Here is a 12,365-nt window from a genome sequence, read left to right as displayed (position 1 = left end):
ATGAACCGTGCAAATAGTGGCTTGTTTCTGGTGATCATAATGTACATTTTTCTCCAATATGTGCTCAAGCTAGCTACTTTCTGTCCCAACTTCTGTTTTGTGGTGCATGCCAAAGCATCATTATTAAAGTTTATATTAAAGGTTTGTGAAACTTTTTCTGCAGAATACTGAAATATCATTATCATCTGTTGCATTACTTCAGTTAATTTTACAATTATTCACTAAGTGTCAAACTGCTTCTGGAAGATGTTAGATGTAATAAAACTTAATGATGTTAAAATTGGAATCCACTATTAGTTTATATAGGTAGAAGTAGAGAATGTTTTGTTCATTGGTAGCTATTTATAAATTACAAGGTGCAGATGTAAAGGGAGCAGCTGTCTGCAATATACAACATTGCAGAGATTATTTTTAATACAAATTATTCTGATGCAAAGATATCTAATTATAAGCATTTCTAAGGTACAAATATCTACTTTCTAAATCTGTAGTAAGTTTTGCTTATCACTATGGTGCCAATTACGATCCGGTAAAAAATGTCCCCGTACGACTCGTATCCGGTCTTTTTACCGTACGAATCGTACAAGTGCCGTACAAACTGGCAATCACGATTTGCATGGTAAAAAGTCCATACGAACCGCATTGGGAATCATTCCCCACACGTCCTCGGGTCGGAAAATGTGTCCGACACGTCCTTGGACGATTTACCGTACAAATGTGAAAAGTGAAGTCCGACCGAGGAATCACGATCCTACCCGTGCGTCCGATCTCACAACCGTATGGTAAAAACACCGTCCGCACCGAACTCCCATTGTAACCATGGAGACATGTGCCCGCATACGCGCCCAACACTCCCCCCAGCACCCATATGTTCGAGTCGTACTCCCCGTGAATGTACACCCCCCCTGTATGTACACCCGTGTACGTGTCGAACCCCCACCCGTGTATGTACACCCCTGTACGTTCGAGTCATACCCCCACCCCTGTACGTGTCGTACCACTGTGTATGTACACCCCTGTACGTCAGAGTCGTACCCCCACCCCTGTACGTGTCGTACCCCCGTGTACCCACACCCCTGTACGTTCGAGTCGTACCCCCACCCCTGTACGTGTCGTACCACGGTGTATGTACACCCCTGTACGTTCGAGTCGTACCCCCACCCCTGTACGTGTCGTACCCCCGTGTACCTACACCCCTGTACATTCGAGTCGTACCCCTACCCCTGTACGTGTCGTACCACCGTGTATGTACACCCCTGTACGTTCGAGTCGTACCCCCACCCCTGTACGTGTCGTACCACCGTGTATGTACACCTCTGTACGTCAGAGTCGTACCCCCACCCCTGTACGTGTCGTACCCCCGTGTACCCACACCCCTGTACGTTCGAGTCCTACCCCCACCCCTGTACGTGTCGTACCACCGTGTATGTACACCCCTGTATGTTCGAGTCGTACCCCCACCCCTGTACGTGTCGTACCCCCGTGTACCTACACCCCTGTACGTTCGAGTCGTACCCCCACCCCTGTACGTGTCGTACCACTGTGTATGTACACCCCTGTACGTCAGAGTCGTACCCCGACCCCTGTACGTGTCATACCCCCGTGTACCCACACCCCTGTACGTTCGAGTCCTACCCCCACCCCTGTATGTGTCGTACCACCGTGTATGTACACCCCTGTACGTTCGAGTCGTAACCCCACCCCTGTACGTGTCGTACCCCCACCCCTGTACGTGTCGTACCCCCGTGTACCTACACCCCTGTATGTTCGAGTCGTACCCCCACCCCTGTACGTGTCGTACCACCGTGTATGTACACCCCTGTACGTTCGAGTCGTACCCCCACCCCTGTACGTGTCGTACCACCGTGTATGTACACCCCTGTACGTCAGAGTCGTACCCCCACCCCTGTTCGTGTCATACCCCCGTGTACCCACACCCCTGTACGTTCGAGTCCTACCCCCACCCCTTTACGTGTCGTACCCCCGTGTATGTACACCCCTGTACGTTCGAGTCGTACCCCCACCCCTGTACGTGTCGTACCACCGTGTATGTACACCCCTGTACGTTCGAGTCGTACCCCCACCCGTGTACGTGTCCTACCCCCGTGTATGTACACCCCTGTACGTTCGAGTCGTACCCCCACCCGTGTACGTGTCCTACCCCCGTGTATGTACACCCCTGTACGTTCGAGTCGTACCCCCACCCCTGTACGTGTCCTACCCCCGTGTATGTACACCCATGTACGTTCGAGTCCTACCCCCACCCCTGTACGTGTCGTACCCCCGTGTATGTACACCCCTGTACGTTCGAGTCGTACCCCCACCCCTGTACGTGTCGTACCCCGTGTATGTACACCCCGGTACGTTCGAGTCCTACCCCCTCCCCTGTACGTGTCGTACCCCCCTGTATGTACACCCGTGTACGTCAGAGTCGCACCCCCACCACAACCTCCTAAGTACGGAGCGCACCCCAGGCCCCAACATCACAACCGCATGTACGAGTCGTACCAAGCCACACACAAGGACAGCACCGTACAACCAAATGGCCCATGTACACACCGTACACACGCTAAAAACGCACGTACACAACCAGGACAAACCAAAACAACACAAGAATACACCATTCGAATGGCACAAAGCCACAAAACATGTCCAACAACCACTAAAATAACACATTCACTGACCTGCAACTGCCAAAAACAAACAGAGGCCCAAAACACCACCACTCCTTATAACACACCCACCCAAACTTCAAACACAGCCACACCCACCAATGGACCAATAAAAAGGGCCCACACACACAAACCATGAGCCTTTGCAACAGACTCACTGCTGCCAGACACCACAGACAACCTACAGCACCATACTACAAGCTTCACCACACCTTACACTTGCACACCTTCACACAACCACCTTCACAAACACCCCCTCATCACATTCACACACACACACACCTGCACAACCACACCCACACACCCACAACCATCCACACACACCCCCCACCATCCACACCCACACCCCTCACCATGCCCACTAACAAGAATCCAAAGTTCAGTAACCGAGAGTTGGAGGTCCTTGTCGATGAAATCCTCAGAGTCGAGCCACAGCTCTTTGGAACATTGGTCAGACAGACCAGCATGGCAGCAAAAACAGCCATGTGGCAGAACATCGTCGATGCTGTGAATGCTGTTGCGGACACCAGAAGGACCAGGCATGAATGCCAAGCCAGGTGGTACGATCTGCGGAGGAGGGTCCGAGCCAAGATGCTGGAGGAACACAACCAGGCCAACGCCACTGGAGGAGGGCCGTCCCGCAGACCCGTACACTACCAGCCCTGGGAGGAGAGGGTGATGGCCATACAGCCGGTGGAGGCAGTCGAAGGATTAGGAGGACTCCGAGACCCGGGTGAGTACACAAACAACGTACCTCACATGGGGGGAACGTCATCCACAACCAAAATCACTAACAGGCACGCAACCACCCCAAGCTATCGCATGACTCAACCACACTCCATGAACACGCACATGCCACTGCCGCCACCATGCCCCATGCACCCAGCTGGACAATGTCAAGTCACAGGCCACAGAAGACACCAACACATGACACGGTAACCCGGATGGCGGGAGGGTGGGCCCCAAAATTCACATAGTGCAACTCAGAAGCAGACAACAATGCCCTCTGCCCATATGGCCCAGGTCACAGCCAGACAAACAGTGTGTCCCCACACAGGAAAGACTCGCCAGCAAATGGCGGACGCCTTGCATCAACACATGGGGGTGAAGGCACTGTTTTGCACATGACAGCAGCTAATGAACAGCCAACATTGTGAAAGAGTGGCAGCACACACCACCACAGCAGCAGCGCCGAGACACACACTACACCCAATGGGTACCTGGAGATCAGAAACAAACTCACATCAACAAGCCAAGGGCCATTCAAAGATCTGCTAACAGTGTGTGCCCAGGAAGCTGGGCTGAGGTGACAGAGGGTGACACACAGAGGGAGGGAGAGGGGGACAGAGAGGGAGGGAGAGGGGGACAGAGAGGGAGGGAGAGGGGGACAGAGAGGGTGGGAGACACAGGGAGACGGACAGAGGGAGGAGGCTGACACACGGAGGGAGGGAGAGGGGGACAGAGAGGGAGGGAGACACAGGGACACGGAAGGAGGGAGGAGGCTGACACACGGAGGGAGGGAGAGGGGGACAGAGAGGGAGGGAGACACAGGGACACGGACAGAGGGAGGAGGCTGACACACGGAGGGAGGGAGAGGGGGACAGAGAGGGAGGGAGACACAGGGAGAGCAAATCAGCCGTGTGGTGTGTGGGAATGTCTGCTCGTCAGCAGGTAGACTGCGTGCATGTAGCCAAGGGTGGCCAGTGCCAGAACCCCCCCTCTTCTCCATGGCAAAACACCTGTTCACGAGCACAACGACAGCTACCTGCATTATATAACTGTGTGGATCCACTCCATGTGCACATGTACAGTGCTACACGGAAGGCGCCAATGCATGGCTCGCCACACCTGCCCACTCCACTGCTGACTGCAGTCACACTTGACGCAGCAAGTAAGACTGTGCCACACATAGTTAAAGGGGCCAAAGTGGTGCCCAAGGGACACACCCATGCACAAGTGCACTGTGAGTGGAATGCAAGACAGATCCTAATTCCAAGAGGAAATGTGCCAACTTTGAAACTGATGAAACATGGATGTTGCATGGACCAAAATTAACATTGTCTCTCTCACACACAGGTCAACCTCGTGGTTCACCCCCCAACACTGGGGGGGAAGACTCACAGGACCCGGATCTGCGGGAGCCAGATCCCACCGGCAGCGACGACTCTCACCACTCTGTGGACGACCCCGACTGTCTGGCCCCTCTGGTGTCCAACCACCTGCAGCACCTGCGTCAGGTACAACGGGGCCAACCACCCCCCCCACTCCTGCCACATCCCAGGAGACACCCAGGATCCCTGCCCCACCACCACAAAGCAGCCAGGCTGGCCAGGACGGACACGGTGTCCCGGGCACCCAGGAGGAGGCAGGCGACAACGCCAATGACACCCCTCAGGGGTCCCGGAGAGCCGATGTGCCCACAAGGGCAGGCCAGGTGCAAGTGGGCAGGGGTGGTGGGAGTGGAGGACAGCGGAGGCGCCAGCCTGACCAGTTGGCTGGGGAACCGGTATATTCCCATGTCCGTAACATCCTGGACACATACCGGCAGGACACCACGGGCATGGCCCAGGTTGTGTCCACCCTCAATGAGATCAAGGGGACCCTCGATGAGATAAAGACCCAGCAGGCCCAGCAACATGCCTGTCTACTGCAACACCAACGGAGGATGGAGGACAGACAGGCTGAGCAAGTGACGGTGTTCCAGGGGATTCACAATACACTCCGTCGGATGGCCGACAACATGGGCAAACCTCCCTGTGCCAGAAGGCGTAGAACATCACCACCCACAGGGAGGGATCAGGAGGAGGAGGAAACATCCGATGGAGCATCCCAAACATCGTCACGGCCTGCTTCTGAGGGTCCCCGCAGGAGGCCGGGTCGTCCACGGAAAGGACCATGAGGGTCGGCGCTACATCACCATCTCCCAGGACACCTGGCCTGGCACCTGGCCCACTGGAGCAACAGCATCACAGCATCAAGAGACATTCTCTGCCACATGGCCCTGCTGGTCACTGTCTGACCAATGTTGACAAAGACTGTGGCATGGACTCAGAGGATTTCCAATGGCAAGGACACCAACTCCCCTACTGAACTTTGGATTCCAAACTCCCGGAAAGCCCCTCACGTCATACCCCCCCCCCCCCCACCCCCCCCACAAAAATAAAAAATCACACCATGAAGAGAAGATGCCTGCTGGTTGCATTATTACCTTACATGCGTCTTGTAAAGTCTAAACATGCCTGAGTTATCTTTTGACTTCAACCATCCACACCCTGGGGCCTGAGTCTGGCACAGGACACACGGGTCACAGTGTATTAGGCAAGACAGACATGGAGCACCATACACACCCGTGATTGGCCCAACCAGCTGAGGGGGTGGCCGCACAACCGTGCTGACAGACACATTGAGTACAGCAACAGTCATGCGCAGAGGTCAGGGATCCAGTCCAGTGTCCTGGGGCGCACCCAGGTATGTGTAGACAGGTGGCAGAACCATGTCCTGCAAGCTTGAGTCCGGTGGATGCAGAGAATGGGGGCCTGGCCAACGTTGGATGCATGGGGATGGCACATGTCACAATACCCACACAGTCATGGACATCATGCCCAATACACAGTCTCAGCCCACACACACAGCTTGCATCTTGCTACTCGACACATCGACACATAGCCACTATCCGGGAAAACCATGCCAGACATGCTGGATGCACCGTGGCAACACACCAGCATTGACTGAGAAGAGGCACCTTGGAGGCATAGGGACACCTTTATTAGTCATGTTTTCGGGATTGCAGAGGCAACTTGAAGTACACATGAACACTTCATGTGGAGTAACATGTGGGTCCAACACTGGCACCCCCCTTCTGCAGCACAAATGCGTGTTAGCCATGGAACTGGCACACAATTGTCGGGCACCAGCTAAACACCCACAGCTGCTCACGGAGAGACTGCCATACACCATTGATCCGCTGATGTAGAAGTCCCACACTATGTCAAGCCAATGCAAACCGTATGTGTCCGAGGGCAGTGTTACACACATTGATGCCATCATCACAATTCACTATCCCATCACTGATGACTGTCAACCAGTCAGACCATCTATTCAGGTGTACACAGCTGCATGTCGTGTCCCATGGTGATGCTACATGGCTGCAGAGGAACCAAACATCGACAGGGGCAGTGTGCATACATCGCGAACAACTGCCACACCCAATACACCCCTGATGCATCCCTTACCCTAAGGAGACTTCCAAACTTGTCCGTGCGTGTAACGCTGAGTCAGCACACGATGACGTGTCCATGAGGAATAGCAGTGCCACAACAATGCAACCAGCAGACGGCATGCGCAAGTACCTGGGGATGAGAGACACACAAGAAGTCAGCCACAAAAAGCACAGCCACTTGCATGTGCATGAACTCGACACATGTATGGATGACAACATGCTAGTTCACAATTATGACTGGGGAAATACAACCATCACTGCCACCATCACTCCAGTGACACACCCACACACACCTCTGACTCATGTGCCATACATGCAGGTGGAGACACACATCACAACACATGCCACACGTGGAGCAATGTGTGCACACTCAGACACTGGTACTCACCACTAAGCAAAGAAGTCGCGTATGAGCCGAGTCCGGATGTCCTCTTGCGGCTCCACATCCTCCACATCACTAGCCCCATTGCCAAGCCCTTCGTCCTCCACGGGTGGATGGTCCTCGTCATCTTGATCCAGGATGAGTGGCACAGCTTTCTCAACTGCCATGTTGTGCAGCATGCAGCAGACCATGAAGATTTTGCAGACCTTCGCAGGGGCATATGGGAGCGCGCCGCCGGTCTTGTGGAGGCACCTAAATCGGCTCTTCAGCAGGCCAAACGTCCTCTCTATCACTCGCCTTGTCCGGCCATGGGCGGTGTTGTAGCGGAGCTGGGCCGGCGTGATGGGGTTGCGGAGAGGTGTGAGCAGCCATGGCATGTTGGGATAGCCAGCGTCCCCTACATGGGAAGCACATGGACATCGTTAGAACTGGTGAAGCGGTCGTGCTGGTAGGCTATGCAAAATACAGGACAGACAGACTGTACCCACCAACAACACATGCTCGTTCGTTGCGCAGCTGCATCATCATTTCAGGCACCCTGCTATGCCTCATGATGTAGGCATCGTGTGCTGATCCTGGAAAACGAGCACAGACATGTGAAATCACCATGTTGGACAGACACACCACAAGGGCATTGATGGAGTGGTAGTACTTCCGATTGCAGTACGCTACCTCCCGTGCGTGTGGTGGTACCAAAGCTACATGTGTCCCATCTATGGACCCAATGACATGGGGCATCCCTCCCAGGGCATAGAATCCACGCTTGACCCCAGTCAACATTTCAAGGGTTGGGAACTTGATGAAGTCATCCAGGTGAATCAACATGGCCTCTAAGAAATCATGCAGCACACGGCAGAACATGCTCTGGGACATGCCATCAACATGAGCTATGGTATTTTGAAAGGTACCCGTGGCTAGAAAATGTAGGGCTGCCATTACCTTCAGCTTGGGTGTCAGTGCCGTAGGATACCTGTGCAGCGGTTGCAGGTGTGGTGCCAGTCTCGCCGTCAACTCCAGAATCAACCGTTGGGGGAAGCGGTAGCACCGGATACGATCATTCTCCCGCATGGCAGCCAAGTCCGGAATTGCTCGGGGAAGAGGTGGCGCTCTGCAGCAATTTGGAAGTGACAAGGAAGAGTGAGTGCCCCACAACAACAAATAATTTGTACTGAGCACATGTTAATCTGTCTATACACATATGCTACATACGGAGTCAGGTATGTGCCACATGCCCTGGACACGTATGGTTGCCAGGTGACACTCCTACCAAGACCCAGCTACACACGGAGATTGAGAACCTCCACATGCCATGCCATGGGATTAGCTGTGTCCCAGTGCAAGTGAACAGCCAGACGCAACACAGGAGTGACATACACCCACACATCAGCAGAAGTAGGATGCCGATTGCAGAGACTGGTAGCGGAACACTAGAGACACAGGTCACATGACATTACACTAGGACAACCCACACACCTTGCCATGAAGGTGCACATGTCATGACTCACCACACATTCATTGAGAGGATGCAGACATGTCCTTGTCACGCTACTCCGTGTCCCATGCATACATACGCACCTCACATCCGATACCACATGTGGCATGGTGTGCGGAACAGTGTCCAATGTGAATCTACACACATACACATGTTGGTTGCTGCAACAGCTGCAGCTTTTGAGGGTGCTCCAACATCAACCTAATGGGAAGCCCCCACACATACATGACATAGTCACATCATGCACCGTGGGTAGTGACAAGTCAGGTGTGGTAACCCCTGTACCGGGCATCAGGGGACACTTGCGTGTGTTGGTGTCCGTGCCATGCCAGTGACGCTCATCCCCAGTGGGCAGTACGACATGCACACATGTCAAAGGAGTCAAGGGCATGCCTGGCACACATTGCACCGTCACACATTACATCTGTACACATCTCATCATACATCTGGTGCCTTCTCGACTCAGGAGTAATGTTCCACATCACAGCCTGTCACACCTGTGCCCCACACATGTAGTAATGCACAGACAATGCCTTGATGTCCATCCATGGACAAGTATGTCTGCCCTATTCCTTCCTGTGTGCTGCCTGTCACCACTGTGATGTGTGAAAACCGCCGTACTGCTGCTAAGAGGGCCTGTGTACGTTCCAATATCACTATGGGAGTGCTGCCGTATGTGTACCCATCGTGATGGTGAGCGTACAGGCATGTTTACGGTCCGTACCACTACGAGTACGCATACGCAAGAACACCCATAGTGGTAGGGCCGTACACGCGCCTGTACGCTCCCTATCAGTATGGGTGTCCTCGCGTATGCGTACTCGTAGTGGTACGGGCCGTACACGCGCCTGTACGCTCCCTATCACTACGTGTACGCATACGCGAGAACACCCATAGTGATATGGAGCATACAGGCGCGTGTACGGCCCTACCACTATGGGTGTTCTTGGGTATGCATACTCGTAGTGGTACGGACCGTACCCACGCCTGTACGCTCCATATCACTCTGGGTGTCCTCGCGTATGCGTACTCGTAGTGGTACGGACCGTACACACGCCTGTACGCTCCATATCACTCTGGGTGTTCTTGCGTATGCGTACTCGTAGTGGTACGGACCGTACACACGCCTGTACGCTCCATATCACTATGGGTGTTCTCGCGTATGCGTACACGTAGTGATAGGGAGCGTACAGGCGCGTGTACGGCCCTACCACTATGGGTGTTCTTGCGTATGCGTACTCGTAGTGGTACGGACCGTACCCACGCCTGTACGCTCCATATCACTCTGGGTGTCCTCGCGTATGCGTACTCGTAGTGGTACGGACCGTACACACGCCTGTACGCTCCATATCACTATGGGTGTTCTCGCGTATGCGTACACGTAGTGATATGGAGCGTACAGGCGCGTGTACGGCCCTACCACTATGGGTGTTCTTGCGTATGCGTACTCATAGTGGTACGGACCGTACCCACGCCTGTACGCTCCATATCACTCTGGGTGTCCTCGCGTATGCGTACTCGTAGTGGTACGGACCGTACACACGCCTGAACGCTCCATATCACTCTGGGTGTTCTTGCGTATGCATACTCGTAGTGGTACGGACCGTACACACGCCTGTACGCTCCATATCACTATGGGTGTTCTCGCGTATGCGTACACGTAGTGATAGGGAGCGTACAGGCGCGTGTACGGCCCGTACCACTACGAGTACGCATACGCGAGGACACCCAGAGTGATAGTGAACGTAGGCACGCGTGTACGGGCCGTTGCTATGCATTTGGGGTGCCCTAGGGCCCCGGAACGCACCGTACCTGTGTGTGAAGCTCCAAATTACATAGGGGACACATGAGGGACAAGTATTAAGGCCTACATGCATGCTGGTTGTCATGGAGACCAAGTTCAAATTTTGAATTTGTTCAGGAAGCTGCACGGCAGAAGTCAGTTGGAATGAATCTACTTTGTTGCAATGTGTTTGTGGGGCTGACATCATGCAGGAGAAAAAAACAGATTGAGAACCCACTGACTGCTAGGTTTGAAGGGATTGGAGGAAACATAGGATGCAAATGTGAGTGACCAATCACTCTGTACTCCTGTGCATGAGATGGGCCAGCAAGGCAGATATAAGGCAGCCAGGTCCCATGAGGGAGCACTTGCCTGCACATCTCTGTATTCCACGACCCAGCTGCTGCTACTGATTCCCTGGAACCATGTCAAGGGCTGTGGAGAGGTCACAGCCATTCACCCTGGAGGAGAACATGGCTTTGGTGGATGTGATCCTCCCACGGTACCCCATGCTGTACGGGCGACCAGGTTATCAGGTGAGTGCAGTGTCCACTGGCACAGACTGTGTCCCTTTTTAGTGACTGTGACTTCTGCCATTGTGTCCAGGTGTGACACACATGCTATGTACTGTAGGAGGGGTACCAGGGGGGGGAATGCCTGATGTCTCCCAGCAGTGCCCTGAGACAGGAGGGGTGGGGGCCTATCACTCCCAGCAGTGCCCTGAGACGGGAGGGGTGGGGGCCTATCACTCCCAGCAGTGCCCTGAGACAGGAGGGGTGTGTGCAGAGTCCTCCCAGCAGTGCCCTGAGACAGGAGGGGTGTGTGCAGAGTCCTCCCAGCAGTGCCCTGAGACAGGAGGGGTGGGGGCCTATCACTCCCAGCAGTGCCCTGAGACAGGAGGGGTGTGTGCAGAGTCCTCCCAGCAGTGCCCTGAGACAGGAGGGGTGGGGGCCTATCACTCCCAGCAGTGCCCTGAGACAGGAGGGTGGGAGCCTATCACTCCCAGCAGTGCCCTGAGACAGGAGGGGTGTGTGCAGAGTCCTCCCAGCAGTGCCCTGAGACAGGAGGGGTGTGTGCAGAGTCCTCCCAGCAGTGCCCTGAGACAGGAGGGGTGTGTGCAGAGTCCTCCCAGCAGTGCCCTGAGACAGGAGGGGTGGGGGCCTATCACTCCCAGCAGTGCCCTGAGACAGGAGGGGTGTGTGCAGAGTCCTCCCAGCAGTGCCCTGAGACAGGAGGGGTGGGTGCCTAACACTCCCAGCAGTGCCATGAGACAGGAGGGGTGGGGGCCTATCACTCCCAGCAGTGCCCTGAGACAGGAGGGGTGTGTGTAGAGTCCTCCCAGCAGTGCCCTGAGACAGGAGGGGTGGGTGCCTAACACTCCCAGCAGTGCCCTGAGACAGGAGGGGTGTGTGCAGAGTCCTCCCAGCAGTGCCCTGAGACAGGAGGGGTGGGTGCCTAACACTCCCAGCAGTGCCCTGAGACAGGAGGGGTGGGGGCCTATCACTCCCAGCAGTGCCCTGAGACAGGAGGGTTGTGTGCAGAGTCCTCCCAGCAGTGCCCTGAGACAGGAGGGGTGTGTGCAGAGTCCTCCCAGCAGTGCCCTGAGACAGGAGGGGTGGGTGCCTAACACTCCCAGCAGTGCCATGAGACAGGAGGGGTGGGGGCCTATCACTCCCAGCAGTGCCCTGAGACAGGAGGGGTGTGTGCAGAGTCCTCCCAGCAGTGCCCTGAGACAGGAGGGGTGGGTGCCTAACACTCCCAGCAGTGCCCTGAGACAGGAGGGGTGTGTGCAGAGTCCTCCCAGCAGTGCCCTGAGA

This window comes from Triturus cristatus, chromosome 6 (assembly GCF_964204655.1).
Source record: "Triturus cristatus chromosome 6, aTriCri1.1, whole genome shotgun sequence".
In the NCBI taxonomy this organism is placed as follows: Eukaryota; Metazoa; Chordata; class Amphibia; order Caudata; family Salamandridae; genus Triturus; species Triturus cristatus.
Note: the sequence above shows the minus strand (reverse complement) of the source record.